At 38.9% G+C, this 16842-nt stretch overlaps 1 long non-coding RNA gene across 1 annotated transcript; it reads right to left on the reverse strand.

Annotated features, from left to right (window-relative positions):
• Window positions 1-4713: 4713 nt before the first annotated feature.
• Window positions 4714-6186, reverse strand: LOC144033457 (uncharacterized). Its single transcript, XR_013287990.1, has 2 exons — window positions 5631-6186; window positions 4714-5242 (listed from the first exon to the last, which is right to left on the reverse strand). It is a non-coding gene; the product is annotated as an uncharacterized LOC144033457 (long non-coding RNA).
• Between the last annotated feature and the right edge of the window lie 10656 nt (window positions 6187-16842).

Here is a 16842-nt window from a genome sequence, read left to right on the forward strand (position 1 = left end):
AAGCGCCACCCCGTGGCACGGTGCCACACTGCCGATTGTTACAACTGCGTTTCTGAGACATTTATTGGTATTTGTTGTTGTTGTTTTTCATATAAAAAGTCCAGTAAAGCAAACTGTAATGAATAATCCATGTGGCAGAGCACTGCAGCATATTATAGGATCAGTCAACATTATCCAACAGATGAGTCCAAATAAGAGCGTGAGAGACTGACAGTGAGGAATTGTTGGAATGCTCTCTCAAGAGCGACATTCAGAAAAGGAAAGAAAGACAGAGAGAAATTGACATTGAGGTGTTCAGAGAGATGTCAATAGAAGAATTACAATAGGAAAGAGTCATATAAAAAAAATGGTAGAAAGGAATGTTGAGTGGTGCTAAGCATGGGAACAACCAGTGGCGTGCAGTCAGGGCCTTCAAGGCCTTCTCTGCTGGCCCAAACATTATCAGAAGCACAGATCTGCATTTACAACTTACGTACATGAAAATGTAATAATGTATTTTCAATATTGTTTTAGCTTCATTTAATTGTGTGTGTCTTGTTTTGTCCAGTCAGATTTCAGTTTATGAGTTGCTGCATTTAAAGGAACCTTAAACATTTCTTGACAATATGTTATATGTGACCTCACTTGTCTCAACATTACATTCTGTTTAATATTTCATTTCTAGAATATGAGTTAGGAAGCAAAATCCAGCCATTTTTCATCTCAAGGGGTGGCCATTTTGCCACTTGCTGTCGTTGAAGATGATGATGTTGCTCAGGGCTCGGGCAACGACCAATCATAGCTCTCCTGTTTTTTTAACCTGAGCTGATTGGTTGTTACCTGAGAGCTGAGCAACATTGATGTCATCTTCAGTCGACAGGAAGTGGCAAAATGGCCACAGACTGAGATGGATAAAAACTGCTGGATTTTGCTGCTTAACTCATATTCCACTAATGTAATATTAACTAGAATGCCGTATTTAGACTATTGGAGATGCATAGACATATTATTGTCAAGAATTTTTTTTGGGGGGGGGTTGACTTCCGCTCTAATGTAATCTGCCCAAGTGCTTCCGGATCCTGAGGGCATTGAACACACACACACACGCATGCACGCGCGCACACGCACGCACACAACATTGAAATGGGTCCTGATTTTTTTTTTTTAACCAATCGGATTTTAGACACACAAAAAAAACTCCGCACACACCCCTTCCTCCTGATTGGTTCGGATAAGTTTATCCCTCTATTGGTTGAGCAAAATACTGTATTTTCTAGTATAAGTCACACGAGGCCAAAAACGCATAATTAGGTTGAAAAAAAAACCATACATAAGTCGCTCTGGAATATAAGTCGCATTAAGTATATATAGTATATTACAGTATAAATCTAGAGTGCCCTCTTGTGGCTGTCTGTGAAATTATATTCCCCGGTATATTTGTTGTCATGTATAAGTTGCACTGGAGTATACAAGTAAATCACAGGAACAGCCAACCTATGAAACAAAGTGTGACTTCAAGAAAATACTGTATGTATGCACACCAAAGATTGCGTTACAGGGGAGGACAACGTCAGACATGATTAAAAATTCAATTTCATGGTGCACTTTTAAAGAAAAACTGTAAATTATGAGCACATGTCAACCAACACCATTGCTGGCTGGCTTCTTTCAACCTGTAAAAGGTTTTTTGGCCACTTACAGAAAAGCGCGTATGAGTGGCATAGCCACTTTACACAGATAGATAGTAACCAAGAAAGGAGGTCTGCATCAGCATCTCTGGGGAGTATGATGTGTTTAATTCAGTGTTTCCCAACCCTGGTCCTCGGGGCACACTATCCAGCCTGTTTTCCATGTCTCCCGATTCCAACGCAGGTGAGGATCGTTATTAGGCTTCTCCAGAGTCATTGGAATCACCTGCGTTGCAAATAGAGAGACATGGAAAACAGGCTGGATAGTGTGCCCTGAGGACCAGGGTTGAAAAACACTGGTTTAATTCAAGTTTGTGTGTTTTTGTCATTAGGTAAATATTGATTGTGAAATTCTACAGTATCTCACAAAAGTGAGTAAGCCCTCTTTCTGCAGATATTTCTTTTCATGCACAGTTACCTTGAAAAAGTAACTTAGTTACTTTACTGATTACTTGGTTTTAAAAGTAACTAAATTGCGTTACTGATTACTTGATTTTAAAAGTAACTAAATTAGATTAAAAGTTACTTTTTTAGTTACTTTCAGCAGCTGCCGATAACACCATCTCAACATAAAAATAATGCAGTAGAAACGGAGTTCCAAATACTTTATTGAAAGTCCATTTTTAACATGAAAATAAAGGTTTTTTTTTATGAAAAACAAAATAGGCAGTCTCTCTTGACTTCTTGTAACGTAAATACTTTTTATAAAACAAAAAATAAAAATCTATCCAGGTTGAAAATGAAAATCCCCTAAATTCCTCTGTTTGTTTGTTCCGCTATTCCAGTGTGTACACATGTATCAGTTTAAATATTTATTAGTAGTTATTGACAGTTATAATTGTTTTTTGGTTTGTTTGTTTTTTCTCTTCAAAATAAGGATCAGGAAAACAAAAGGTTGATAATTTAATGTTAAATATAAATATTTAACCTTTAGACAGACACCAACACAATTAAACAGAATATTTGCACATTGTGAAGTATTTCAGAAACATAAATTTAAGACATGAAATAAACCTACCGTCCAGCCAAAAGAAATATGCAGCCACCTTATGGAACAATAAATCTATCAAACACATTTTAACCACTTAATATATGCAAAAATATTTCCAAAAGTTCATTTCCCTTTTTAATCAACAATTTTTGTATTTAACAATTGTTTTTTCTTTTGTCATCACTTTCATTTTTGGTTAATGTATGACATCTTTTTTTGTTTTTTTAATCTGAGACACGATGATTGACCACAGAATCACTACTGTTTATATTTTGTTTTTTGGGCTGTCGTAATCGCGGGCACGTCTCAGTTCTCCTATCTGCTGCTCATGCTAGTTGTAGACATTGACAGGGAGCCACAAACTGAGAAATGAGATACTTGCAGTGTGCTTTTAGCTTAGCTGGTGTGTTGGCTGTGGGACATACCTGTGTCGTTTGAATCCATGCATTGGATCGTCACGGGAGTTATTCTTTTTGGCTCGCGCGCAGTACCAACGCCGGCCCGGGACATACAAGTGCACCGAGAGGACTCGATAGCCATGGGAAATACCGAGATGTACGGCACCGGCTTCTGCTAACTGTCTCCATTTGTATGTTGTCATATGGAGAGAAATTTGTGTCTTTATTTTCAATCAAACAAAAAAGGAATTTGCAATCAAAAAAAATTTTCAATCAAACAAAAAGGGGATTTGCAATCAAAAAAAATTTTCAATCAAACAAAAAGGGGATTTGCAATCAAAAAAAAATTTCAATCAAACAAAAAAGGGTTTTCATATAAAATAAAAATTTGCAAACAAAAAAAAACATTTCAAACATGGATTTGTATTTTAATAAAATCTTTTGCAAACATTTTTTTCGTTTTGTTTGCGAACCTGTTTTTTGGTTGCGAATCTGTTTTTTGATTGAAACCTGTTTTTTGGTTGCGAATCTTTTTCTGTGTTGTGTGGGCGGGGTCCTCCGTTCAACCGATGATAGAAGCCTTGTCATTGGTCAGCTTGGAAGCCGCTGCGACAACTTTCATTGGTCAGATAGGAATGGGGGTGTGACAATGTTCGTCTGACTATTTCCTGGTTCATTTTGTCCAGTCGCCGCCAGCATCGAGGTAAATATAACCCCCCCCCTCACTTCTAGTTTTCCGTTTTGTTTATCTGACATTTATCTAAAAGCAACCCTTGATCTATCGTTTATCCGGTGATTTGTTCTAACCATTACAATTAACGTAATCACTCACTCAGCATTGCTTAGCCATGTTAGCTAGCTAGGTAACTGATGGTCCGATACATGAGTCAGTCATGAAGCTATGTTGTTGGCAGTCAAAACACAAATATACGACTCATTGGGATAGCGGTTAGTATGAAGGTTTTATTTTTTTTTTTTTTTTTTTTTTTTTTTTTTACTCCTAAAGAAACCTTTGCATTCGCTTTACATACAAACAGGACTGGGAATCGAATTTATTTACACTAGCTTCCCCTTAATTTTGGATGTTTGAAGTAGAGATTAAATTCGTGATAATTCTGTGATTATTATTTATTGGTCCTGGTTGTTTACTGTATGAGTCAGATTGAAACAGAAGGGGAATCTGAGTTGTAGGTGTACTTTTGCAATTACACTGACTAGATTTTTTATTTTAGAGTGCGAGCAGACCAAGGGGTAGAAAATGTAGACATAGCGAGATGCATGTTTACTGTAAGAGGAGCAGGCCAAGGCAGTTTTATTGCTGGTAAAAGCGTACATAACCAGAGGAAAAAACTTTATATGAGTAAAAGTTCTTGGAGTTACTGTAGCTTTCATAAATGTATTTGATATTACAGATCCAGCAAGCTGGAGAGACACTACCCTTGGACATTCACGGTGAACACGGGATCGTTATACCTGACATCCACTGTCGTTTACCTGAGGAAAGACTTGTTGCTTTACGGCAAATCAATCCAAACAAGGAGTCCTTGAGTTTTGGTCGCGTCATTTATTTGCAGACTCTCAATGTTGCTTCTAGTGCTAGTGTCTCGCGGCCCAAAGGGTCATTTAAATTTATGTAAAAAATGAAAATAAATTCCTGTGTAAAACAGTTTGACTTTTATTTCATAAAAAAAAGCATGCATATGAACTAACAACCAGTCAATTATTCAGCATTTTATAGATTTTATACAGACATTTTTCTCAAGAAATGATTGGCCTGCCAACAAGAAATCAAGAAAGCTCAGAAAATGAACTGTTAAACTTAAAACAAACATTTTGGTAGGAACAGCCTGTAATTACTCAAAAAAATGAAATGGATGTGATTTTTTTTTTTTTTTGCCCTTTCAATTACACTGTGTCAAATCTGGCATCAAAGGTGATAGCAGTCAGTAGATGTGATTTAAAGGAATGGTAATCACTCATATGAGCAGTTGGAAATGTAATGGTGTTTGTGCAGGGGGTAACATAATGTGTGACCTGGCATTTGTACCTCACAATTGTGGTCAAAGTTTATTGATATTTTAAATTGCTCTCTGTCTGACATAAGCAGGTGCTTGTGGCCCTGCTCAGTTATCCACAGCATCACCTCATGAAGAGAGGTGACCAACCACCAACTTCATCTTCTGCATCTAAAAAGTAAAGAAAAGTGTGCTTGAATTAAGTACCAAACATGTAAAAAAAAAAAATTCTGACAAAGTTATGTTTGACACATGTTTTGAACATTATTGAAACAGGAAAACTACAATGAAACAATCACAGGAACTAAATGTATTTATATTACGTAATTTGTCACTTCCTCTGTATTTCAAACACCCAAGACATAATAAATGTAGCAGAGGCTACTTATTTCAATGACCAGAACTTCTCATAAGTGATTAATAATTAGCATTTTATTAATGTAATGATGTAATGTAATAAAATAATCATGAATAAGCATAATAACAGCTATCTCAGCAGGCCGTTTATTTGGGCCGTTTCTCGTACCAACAAAACATCACGATTCATGACTAGACTAACCAAAATCAAACGGTTACGTGGCCTGGATCCTAGTAGTAGCAGTGTCACCGCTTTGACGGTGCATGAGTTCCCCCTCTTTTTCAACCTGACTCGTACAGTAAACAACCAGGACCAATAAATAATAATCACAGAATTATCACGAATTTAATCCAAGATTTAGGGGAAGCAGCTAGTGTAAATAAATTCGATTCCCAGCCCTGCCTGTATGTGAAACAAATGCAAAGGTTTCTTTATGAGTATAAAAAAAAACAACAAAACTTCATCCTAACAGCTATCCCAAATTAGCCGTATATTTGTGTTTTGACTGCCAACAACATAGCTTCATGACTGACTCATGTATCGGACCATCAGTTACCTAGCTAGCTAACATGGCTAAGCAATGCTGAGTGAGTGATTACGTTAATTGTAATGGTTAGAACAAATCACCGGATAAACGATAGATCAAGGGTTGCTTTTAGATAAATGTCAGATAAACAAAACGGAAAACTAGAAGTGGGGGGGGGGGGGGGGGTCATATTTACCTCGATGCTGGCGGCGACTGGACAAAATGAACCAGGAAATAGTCAGACGAACATTGTCACACCCCCATTCCTATCTGACCAATGAAAGTTGTCGCAGCGGCTTCCAAGCTGACCAATGACAAGGCTTCTATCATCGGTTGAACGGAGGACCCCGCCCACACAACACAGAAAAAGATTCTCAACCAAAAAACAGGTTTCAATCAAAAAACAGATTCGCAACCAAAAAACAGATTCGCAACCAAAAAACAGATTCGCAAACAAAACGAAAAAAATGTTTGCAAAAGATTTTATTAAAATACAAATCCATGTTTGAAATGTTTTTTTTTGTTTGCAAATTTTTATTTTATATGAAAACCCTTTTTTGTTTGATTAAAATTTATTTGAGGTTGCAAATCCCCTTTTTGTTTGATTGAAATTTTTTTTTGATTGCAAATTCCTTTTTTGTTTGATTGAAAATAAAGACACAAATTTCTCTCCATATTGTCACTCGTTGCGCGCGCGCGCGCCGTGTCGCGAGCACGGAAACACGGAAGTAGCTTGAATGGTGAAGCTACTGAAATGTAAACAAAACAAGTAGAGCACGGCGCAGAACTCTTGCTATTGTTATGAAAACCATAAAGCCTCACTCGCAACCGATACGGTCGTTTAGCTCCCCTTGACGAACGATGGTTCGGTCGAATCGTTTTTTTGTTCCACCCCTACTGAAAACGTAACTTGTCTGACGTCACTCGCCCTGGCGAGAGGGCGGAGACGACCTCATCCCATAATGCTTCACGGACCAGTTGAGGATGGAAATAAATTATTTTTTTTACCACTTTTATGGTCCATAATGCACACTTTTTTTGTTGTGTTGTGTGCCTGTTGGTTAATAAAACTAGTAGTAAAAGTATCATCACTTTTGTTTTGAATGTGCAAACCATTCATGACCAGACCATGGCTGAATTCAGTGTGGTGATCAATGACTTCTGCCTCATCTTCGTAGTTAGCAGTAGTTGTTTGTGACTGTTACAACAGTGAGATAGTTTGCCTTCTTCATGAAAATGTGGAGTAACGCATTGATTCTCTGGACAGTAACTTTAATCAGACTACTTTGTAGAATAAAGTAACGCGTTAGACTATTAGTTACTTTAGAAAGCAACTTTTTTGAGTAACGCGTTACCGGCAACACTGATTATGCCTCAAATGAACTCAATATATAGTCATTAATGTGTACTGTACACAGTTTGTACACCCCTAGCAGGGGTGAAAGTGGTTAGAATTTCTTGCTGGAACTCCCTTACATAAAAGGTTATCATCGCACAGCCAGAACTATTTACTAGGTTACGGTATTACACTTACTGTTACAAGGCAGACATGAGAAACTGATTTTCACTCAGTTTTATTTTTTCAATGATGTAATTCAAAATAACATTAAACAAAAACACCAGTCACCTCACCCCAAACTCCATCTCCTAATAATATTTTCCCTCATCTCCTAAGAAAAAAAAGTCCTAATGACTCTTACATTGTGCACATTGAAATGGAAAATACTGTGAAGATACTTTGAACACTGACAAAAAAAATGCTTGGACACCTAGTTGCTTCACCTTCTGACAGGAGGTGCTGTAGATAGATAGATACCCATTTTGATCATATAGCCATTCATTCATTTATTTATTTATGTATTTATTTTAATGCTTGAATTTCTCTTTTTTTCCCCACACAAACTGTCTCTTCTAGCAGGGTGGCTCCCCCTCCCCCTGCTGTGAGTCTGCGTGAGTTCTACAAACTTGTTTGCATCAGTGTCTTCATCAGCCTCTTCAACTCTCTCCTTTCTCTTAAACATCTGATAAATTTTCCATTGCATTGCCGTTTTTTAATCGTATTAATTCAGCAAGTTGGGCGGCACGGTGGAGAAGTGGCTAGCACGTCTGCCTCCCAGTACTGAGGATGCTAGTTCGAGTCCGGGCTTCGTGGGTGGAGTATGCATGTTCTCCCTGTGCCTGCGTGGGTCTTCTCCGGGTGCTCCGGTCTCCTCCCACATTCCAAAGACATGCATGGCAGGTTAATTGGGCACTCCAAATTGTCACTAGGTGTGCTTGTGAGTGTGGATGGTTGTCTGTCTCTGTGTGCCCTGCGATTGGCTGGCAACCAGTTCAGGGTGTACCCCGTCTACTGCCCACATAGGCTCCAGCACCCGCGACCCTTGTGAGGAGCAAGCGGTTAAGAAGATGGATGGATAGATGAATTCAGCAAGTTGTTTCGAGGACCGCAATGGAAATAAGCCCTCTGGCTTTGTTTTATCCTCGGTGATACCAGACTGAGTGACTGGAAGTTTAATTGTTTTCTCTGTCACCAAATTAAAATCAATCAGTCAATTCATTACCCCTTTCGTTTGTTTTCATTTTTTGTGCATTTGAGCCAATCAGAGCTCAGCTAACTATCGATGCTGATCACGTGTCAGTCTGTCAGCCAATTGGGCGTGGTGGTTGCGCACATCGACATGACGTCACTCAAATAAACGTAGACGGAGCTGGTGTACACAACTCTGTACAAGACGAATAAATAAAATAATAAATATCGGTGGAAACAGATTAGCTACACAAGCACACTGGAGCGATTCAAAAGCACTTTATGAGACTTTATTAACACTTCCGTTGTAAATCTGACTGTAGTAGATGTGTGTGGCAGCCTGGCAGGTTATTTAACGTTTTTTGTTGTTTTTTTTCGTTTATTTATTTATTTTTTAACAGTTGCGTAGCCATCATATTTTCGGGACTGAAGCACCGTACAATATCGCTTTTATTTTTGCGAAAAAGGGGAATGGAAATGCAGCTAATGTGGCAGTAGAATTAACTTGGGACCACAAACATTTGTACATTCTACTTCTAGTACATCTTGATGATGATGTTGGTATTATCATCAATTGGTGCTGGTGGTTTAAAAATATATATATTCAGAATCTCCTTTTCATGCTCTGTACTCTAAAACAAAATGCAAACAGTCTATTAATAAATAGGATGTGAGTGCAGATGTCATTGCCATTTTGTCGAAGTCCCATGACCACACCGTGCAGAGTATCAGCACCTCAGTGAAGAATGGCCGCTCGAATCGTTCTCCGCCAGTTTGCCCTCACCATTTTCTCTCACGGGGAACATTCATGCTCTCCACAGGACTGGATTTATTCTCTTCAGCCATGCTCGCCAACTCATTTGCTCTGTGCTTAATGTATCCCGCATTATAGTGTCTGCCTAATAAGTTAACGTGCTGAATGGGGCAGGAATTCAAAAACTCATTCAAGTGTACGCATGCCTCAGTGTTTGTTCTCACTTGTGTGTTCCAACTTGTCAAGTAGGGTCACATAAGGAGAAATTGATTCACTGCCGTGTTGCTGTAGCAACATCATTGAATTTTTTACGCTAAATGTATTTAAGGGAGTTGAGCTGAAACTTGGGTTTTGGAACATAATGTCAATGGGTGATGGTCCATGTGATTGAAGTAATTGGACATTATGTGCATGCGGGGAAGTAAAAGGGGAAAGGTTGAGCACTGAAACAGGGTTGCAGGTGTATTTATAAACGTTGAGCTAAAAATGCTGCATGTTTCTGTCTTGGCCAAGCCTCCTCCCTGTTATTCCTGTTTACAAGCTTGCTTCCTGATGACGTTGTCCTTAGTGTGACATGACCCATCATCTGTTATTCCTCTCAAAATTGAGGAAGCACGTACAGCATGAGTCATTTCTTGAATCAATTTATTCCATCTATGCAATTCTTGAGATTGTATAATGCATTTTTTTTAGAGAATACCTTTACCAAAGAATTTTTTTCTGTCTCATTATTATTATTATTATTATTATTATTATTATTTATTTTTTAATTTTAGTAGGCAAGAACTGCTAAAATATAAATGGCAGATGGGTATTTATTTATAGCTTGACACGTATACATAATCTCAGTACTTGTTTATCATTATTTTACTGAATATCCATAATAATACATTTTGCACCTCTTTTGTTTATGAATATAATTAAAATATGGTAATACACAATTTTAATCCAGTGTTTACAATTAATAAATGTTGCATACCTACTGTATACTTGAAGTACTTTAATATAACGTCACATACTTGTTCTCACTTGTTAAGTTCAATCATATTTTTGGTATTTACCTGCAAATGAGAAGAAAATGCAATTTAAAATATGAGTTGTTAGAATAGGAGGAAGCATGTAAATGCGTTAATAGAACGACTGATCCTAAGTTTAGTATCAGAGGAGTGCCTGCTGCGAATTGTTGGATGAGTGGAAAGGTGGTTGCACACCATCTAGACAGAAACAAACTTCACTAAATTTAGGATTTGGCTTTGATGGCTTCATGGTAACTGTGGCTAAGCTAGTTATTTTGGATCAGCAAATACATCTGAGTTACAGCCTGCTTGCATGCTAAACTCGGGTTTTCTATAGCCACTCTATTTATGCTTATTACTTTATTTGTATTTGATGCTGGGAGATAAATAGGATAGTGTACTGTACTGTACTGTAAGTCTAGTGTCAAGCAATGGTTATATTTGGGGCACGTTGGTTTCCCTTTTCCCGCTCCATACTGTATATCACACCTGTATGACAGCCTGAAGCGTTCACTGTGGGTACATCGATCGGGAGTTTCAGGCTTAGAATTGACCCTGGAAACACACCTATTAGTAACTCATCATGATAGTGTGATGCATCATGTAAGCACTTGTTTGTCCACGACTCAAGGGAGATTTATTTGTACCCTTACCTTTGATCACTTTTATCTTTCCACAGACTTTGTTGACTCTGTTCAAATGAGACTCAAGATCACGAAATGCTACTTCAAAAGTAATTAATGTGAGTGCCTTGAGCTTTTTCTTTGGCGCTCCGCTGTGCAGCTGTGAGCTAAAAGTTGAAACGCCTCCTCATGCTATAAATTACAAATATGTCAAGTCCTCCCTGCAGATTCTTGGAAGGCTTTTCTATGCGGAGGGAATGTGCACACCTGCATTTCTCCAATCTCTGCACAAACTTGCTTGTGTATAAATACACACCTATAACCTGGAAGTGCAAAGATACACATGCCCTCAAACTATTCATTTTCACTTTTCATTCACATTATTCATCATTATTCAAAGCTTTTCTTTGTAGCACACCCACATAGTTAAGGGCCCTGTGATCAAAGTGATCAGACTTGTCCAGACAGCACTGTTGTGGCAAACTCTATCCCAAAAATACATTGAATACTGTAGTTCTAATGTACTTTTGGAATCCAAGAGAGAGAAATCATTCTAGCTCATTAGATGACGGCGAAAGATGGCAGCAACACAAGAAAACAATGCGTAGCGCACATTCACTCAGTATATTTACCGCAATGATATAGTCAGACTACTGGCGGCATACAGAGGAAAGGTGAAGAGAAAGCTTGTGGAATAAAAGGAACAAATGGTTTAGTAGGGGAGGAGAGCAAATGAGAGGGTGAGAGAAAGGTGTTGCGTGTTAAAGAGATAGGGAGAGTGGAAATGGGGAAATCCAAGTTTTACCTCCCAGAAGGCACGACTGGGTCGAGGATGGGTGTGAGTGGGGAGGAAGAGGAGGGGGCAGGCAATAAAGATGCCACTGCTTGACTTCGGATGAAGGTCGTTGAGTGCGAGCCTGCTTGGCGTCTGCTGTGGCAGTGATTTCCCCCTCCTACAGCGCATACAATGAAAATTGTGTGTGAAAACAATGCCATGCGCAGAGACAGAGTGGGAAGGCCGCATGGCAGCTGAGTGGGGAACCGTGTCAAGGATGTGATGTCTGGACAACGACAACAGACCAGACTTTCCATGTGCGCAACTTTGGGAGGGGTTAGTCTGCATTTCTCAGTGAAATAGTTGTCAGGATTGTCTTGCAAAAAAACATATTTTTGTGTGTTAGTTTTCAGCAACAATGGCGTCTTTGTACAGCGTATCCAACATAAGGACACCAATGGTAAAAATGACATTTCATGGATCAAGTCTTTTATTATATTTGATAGCACAAAGGGCACTTGGTTATAAAAGTAAATAAATAAATAAATAAATAAATAAATAAATAAATAAATAAATAGCAGAGGTGGGCACTTCTGTCTATCGTCAATTCCCGTCAATTGTCATGGGCTGAAGGTTGGATCCCAAAGCGCAGACACAAATAAGATTTTAACTATTTATTCATATCGAGAGGCATGGAACCAACTTGACTAGACGAGAAACAAAGAGAGTTGCACAGAGGACAGTGGCAACAGAAGTAATAATCCGACAAAGACACGCACGTCTCAGGAGGTTTATATCGACAAGGAATCGATCTGATTCGTTGTGGCTAGACATGTGGGTAACAGGACAGACATGGAATTATCTGATTGACTGTTAACCAGGTAAAGGGATTAAAGATTCTTGACATCACATAGCCCTTGACATCACATAACATCACATAGCCTACAACCAGTTGAAACTCGATGCTAGTTACATCAGTTCAGAACAGACACTTGTTACATCAGTACATAACAAACACTTGACCTCACGGTCATGAACCCAACTTAACAGGTCATGAACTCAAACTTAACCCTAGCGTGACCCCAGACATGACAGCAACAACAATTTCAATCTTTCGGCAAGTGCACGACGACGCAAAGCCTCGCAAATATACACGGACTGAGCACAGACTGAAACAGGTTTACGTCCGTCGATCGGGGTGAGTATAGATTATCCTACTCATTGTGTTTGTTTTTGAGAGGCTTTGCGTCACAAAGCATTCGCCAAAAATGCGAACGCGCTCGCCGCAAGGTGGGCTTTGTAATTGACGGTAATTGCCGATGGATGGAAGTGCCCACCTCTACATTATAACAATAATAATAATAATAATAATAATAATAATAATAATAATATGCCCTGCGATAGGCTGACCACCAGTCCAGGGTCTACCCCGCCTACTGCCCAGAGCCAGGTGAGATAGGCTCCAGCACCCCCCGCGACCCTTGTGAGGAATCAGCAGTCAAGAAAATGGATGGATGGATATGGACTGTACTTGCGTGTGTTCAAAGAATGAATGGAAGTGCCCCCCGCCCCCATCTCGCATATTGGCTAACACACACACTGTCACACAATGCCTGTCAATGTTTTGATAGACTCATCAATGTTGTTAATGTCATGCAACATTTATGAAAGATGACACACCAAATCAGACACGTTACAAGTGTATGGATTATGCTGTATGAAGGGGAATGAAATTAAAATGTAATATGAACACTGTTAAAATGTCTTGTACATCATAATGTAATGTTTTGATCACTCCTTGATGTCATCACTTCATGCAAGTGCAATGCAACATGATACGTGTTTCGTTGATTTGGTTTTGGTTGGATTTGAGTTATGTGTTCCTTGTGCCCCTGTTGTCATTGTCTTGTCAAGATTTATCATGTCCACCTGTGCTTGTCATCCTGGTCCCTTGTGTCATACAATTGGTTCCCTGAGCCACGTGAGTCTTGTCCAGATGTCTCTCGTTGTCTCGTCAGTTTGTATTTAGTTCTCTGTTTTCTAACATTCCTTGTTGGTTTGTTGTCATGTCCTGGTCATGTCTGGTTGCCCTTTGTTTGTTGTCTTGAGTTTGACTTAAGTCATTTCCCCATAATCATTTCCACTTGTTTTGAACTTTCTTCATTTTATGTTTTTGGATAACTTGTACCTGGTATGGCTATTAAATTAATATGTAGATTTCAAATTAAATGAAATTTTATTGAATTACTTATTTTTAACATTGATACCTTGCCACCATGCTTTTCTGCATTTCGGTCTTTAACCTCGTACTAACACCTGACACCGTTACGACTGATGACAGAGCATGTATGTCTTTTACAAATTAACCGTCTGCATATGTGGCATAACTTTCACCACCAATTTCCACATTATGCTGTTTCAAGGGAATCAAATTAAAATCAAATATGAACACTGTCAAACATGCAGATGAAAAGATGATTGACCTCATTAAAAAAAAATCATAAAAAATACAAGAGGCAACAGTAAAACAATTATGAAACTTTGGCTGATGAAGCCTCAGGAGAAGAATTGGAATCTTTATGGGATCTTCAAAGTTGAGGCTGATATTTCATCAGTTGAGAGGTTAAACTTGCTCTGCTTTTAAATGGTTGAAGTTTTGGTTGATGTCCTTAATCTGCTATTGGAATTGACTTTCTAATGGTCTTTCAACACTTCCTGAAGGTTTAAGGTCAACATCTTTTCTTTTTTTTTTCTTTCCTTTTTTCAAAACTAGGGGTTTCAGCCAGCCAACAGTGAAACTGATGTAAATTCATCAATTTTTAAGTACTTCCATGTATCATATATCATTGTAAAGGGAATTAGTGTAGAATTAGAATATGTGAATATGTCAATTTTCATTTTTTGACCTCTGAAGACCATTTCACAAGAGCCAGTCACATTCCAAATTTTAACACAAAAGTTTAATTAGGCTACATGTATTAAAAAAAATAAATAAATACAATACCATGACAAGGCTTGAAATAACGTTTTATAAAAGTGTTATAATTTTGAGGAGCGATTAGCAGGCAAGGATTTTATTAACCAATAAAAAGGGGGGAGAAAATATAATGGGGGAGTTGTAGGGTACGTACACTGTTGAGTATATTTGTATTGAAAAATCCTACTGAATATTCTATCAAATATTCGGATGCAATATATTTTTGCTTGAAAAAAAAAAAAAGGAGCAATTATGATTCCAAAAGACAAAACATTTTACTTATCTCTTAAAAGTTTTGGATGTGACATAAATAATGCAGTAGATTCATGGCTGATAAACCAGTTCATAAGCAATAAGACTAATATTCATTATATTACGAAAAGATTTAGAAGTGATCAAACTAAAATGAGGACACCTCGAGAGGATACAACTATTTCTGTAATGACTCGACAGAGTCAATGAAAAACAGATCCCAGAAACGCAGGCTCAGAGGAGGAAAACAATCTCGATTTATTCTTTTGGATAAACCGAAGAAACAAATCTTGCTCGCAGGCAAGACAACGGGATTTACAAAAGTGCACTTGCACACAGGCAAGGAACACGGAGGTAACAAAAAACACTTGCAAAAGGCAAGGACGGAATAGTAAACACAAAACACTTGCAAAAGGCAAGGAACGCGAATGTAACAAAAAATACTTGCAACGGCAAGGAGAACTAACATAACAAAAACACTTGCAAACGGCAAGGAACACTAACGTAACGAAAAACACTTGCAAAAGGCAAGGACTAGAAAAACACAAAACACTTGCAACCGGCAAGGACTACTCGAAATGTACACGGAATCAATCAACGCGGAAATACAAACAAAAGGCGACGCGGAAATACACACGTGAATACAAACTCAACCAAAACGACAGCAGATTCAAAAACTTTACCAAACAGGAGAACGCGGAGAACACTTGGACACAATGGTGAGCAAATAATAATCCGACAGCTGGCTGTTGCTGGTCGGAGTCCTTTTATAGTCCTGATTGCCAACTCGATGCAGGTGCGGGGCTGGGGAACGCCCCCCTCGTAATTGGCTCTGGAACACACACACAAGAGCACAACAGGGCTGAGAACCGAACCATGACAATTTCCTTCATTCGACTTCATCAAAAGCCTATAAAATATAGCTAGCCACATGTAAGCACACAGAGTAAAACTTGCAAGCACCCTTTATGATGATGATGATAATTATGGTCAAGGGCATACGCTGTACTTATCACCTTGGTAATAAACAAGCCACAAATTCACCAGTAGTCACACTTAACAGAGACCTAGTGCTCAGCAGGGCTGATGTTATGTCAGTAAGGTATATTAGCATGAATCTCACTGATATGTGGAACATTAATTTGACCTTTTTTGGGGACCTACGCGGCTTCACAATAGGCATCTTCGGCAGAGAGCGAGGTCCTTTCAGTGTGAAAAGCTCCCACACTTTGGCCAACTTCCAGCGCCGTAAACCGAATAGCTTTGCTTCCGCCTCTGACTTCCTGCGCGTATGCGACCTAAGACTCTGCTCACAGTTTTTCATCTTAGCGTGTCTATGTGAGGCGCAAAATGTGAATTTTCACTCACAAATTGTGATGCATGCCCACCTATATCGAACCTAGAATATTAAATATTCACTGTTTGGCATTCATACATTTCCAGATGATTTTGGGGAGGAAGCAATCCTGTGTTGCTCCACTGTTTGCATTCAATGTCCATGGCTTAAAGGGTTATTGTGGCCTTATAATATGCTGTAAAAACCCACTGAAAGGGTCATTTGAAAAAGCCATAAACCATGAATCACACGATACTGTCGCAGAGAAGCACAGTTGTTCAAAACAGTAGCAATGAATGTCCATTATATGCACAAGTGCTGGCTGGCAACCAAGACGGCAAACAGAGGCCAGTCTCTTTGAACAGATGTGATTTGAATCCACTCGACTAGCTCCCAAAGCAGCACAATGATGCTTCACTGACGTACAAACCGGAACTTTCTCTTCCTCGACCTTCTTCCTGGACTCTGGGCGAAGGCTTCAACAGCAGCTGCTCTCCCTCACTTCTCTCTCCTTCCATCCCCTCCCCATCCCCCCTCGTCTTCCTCTTCCCTCCTCTGGGTTTGTTTGTTCTCCCTCGGCTCCCAGGTGTTTTCCTGCACGGCAAGCTTCTCTTCCGCTCTGACTCA

This window comes from Festucalex cinctus, chromosome 1, assembly GCF_051991245.1.
Source record: "Festucalex cinctus isolate MCC-2025b chromosome 1, RoL_Fcin_1.0, whole genome shotgun sequence".
NCBI lineage: Eukaryota > Metazoa > Chordata > Actinopteri > Syngnathiformes > Syngnathidae > Festucalex > Festucalex cinctus.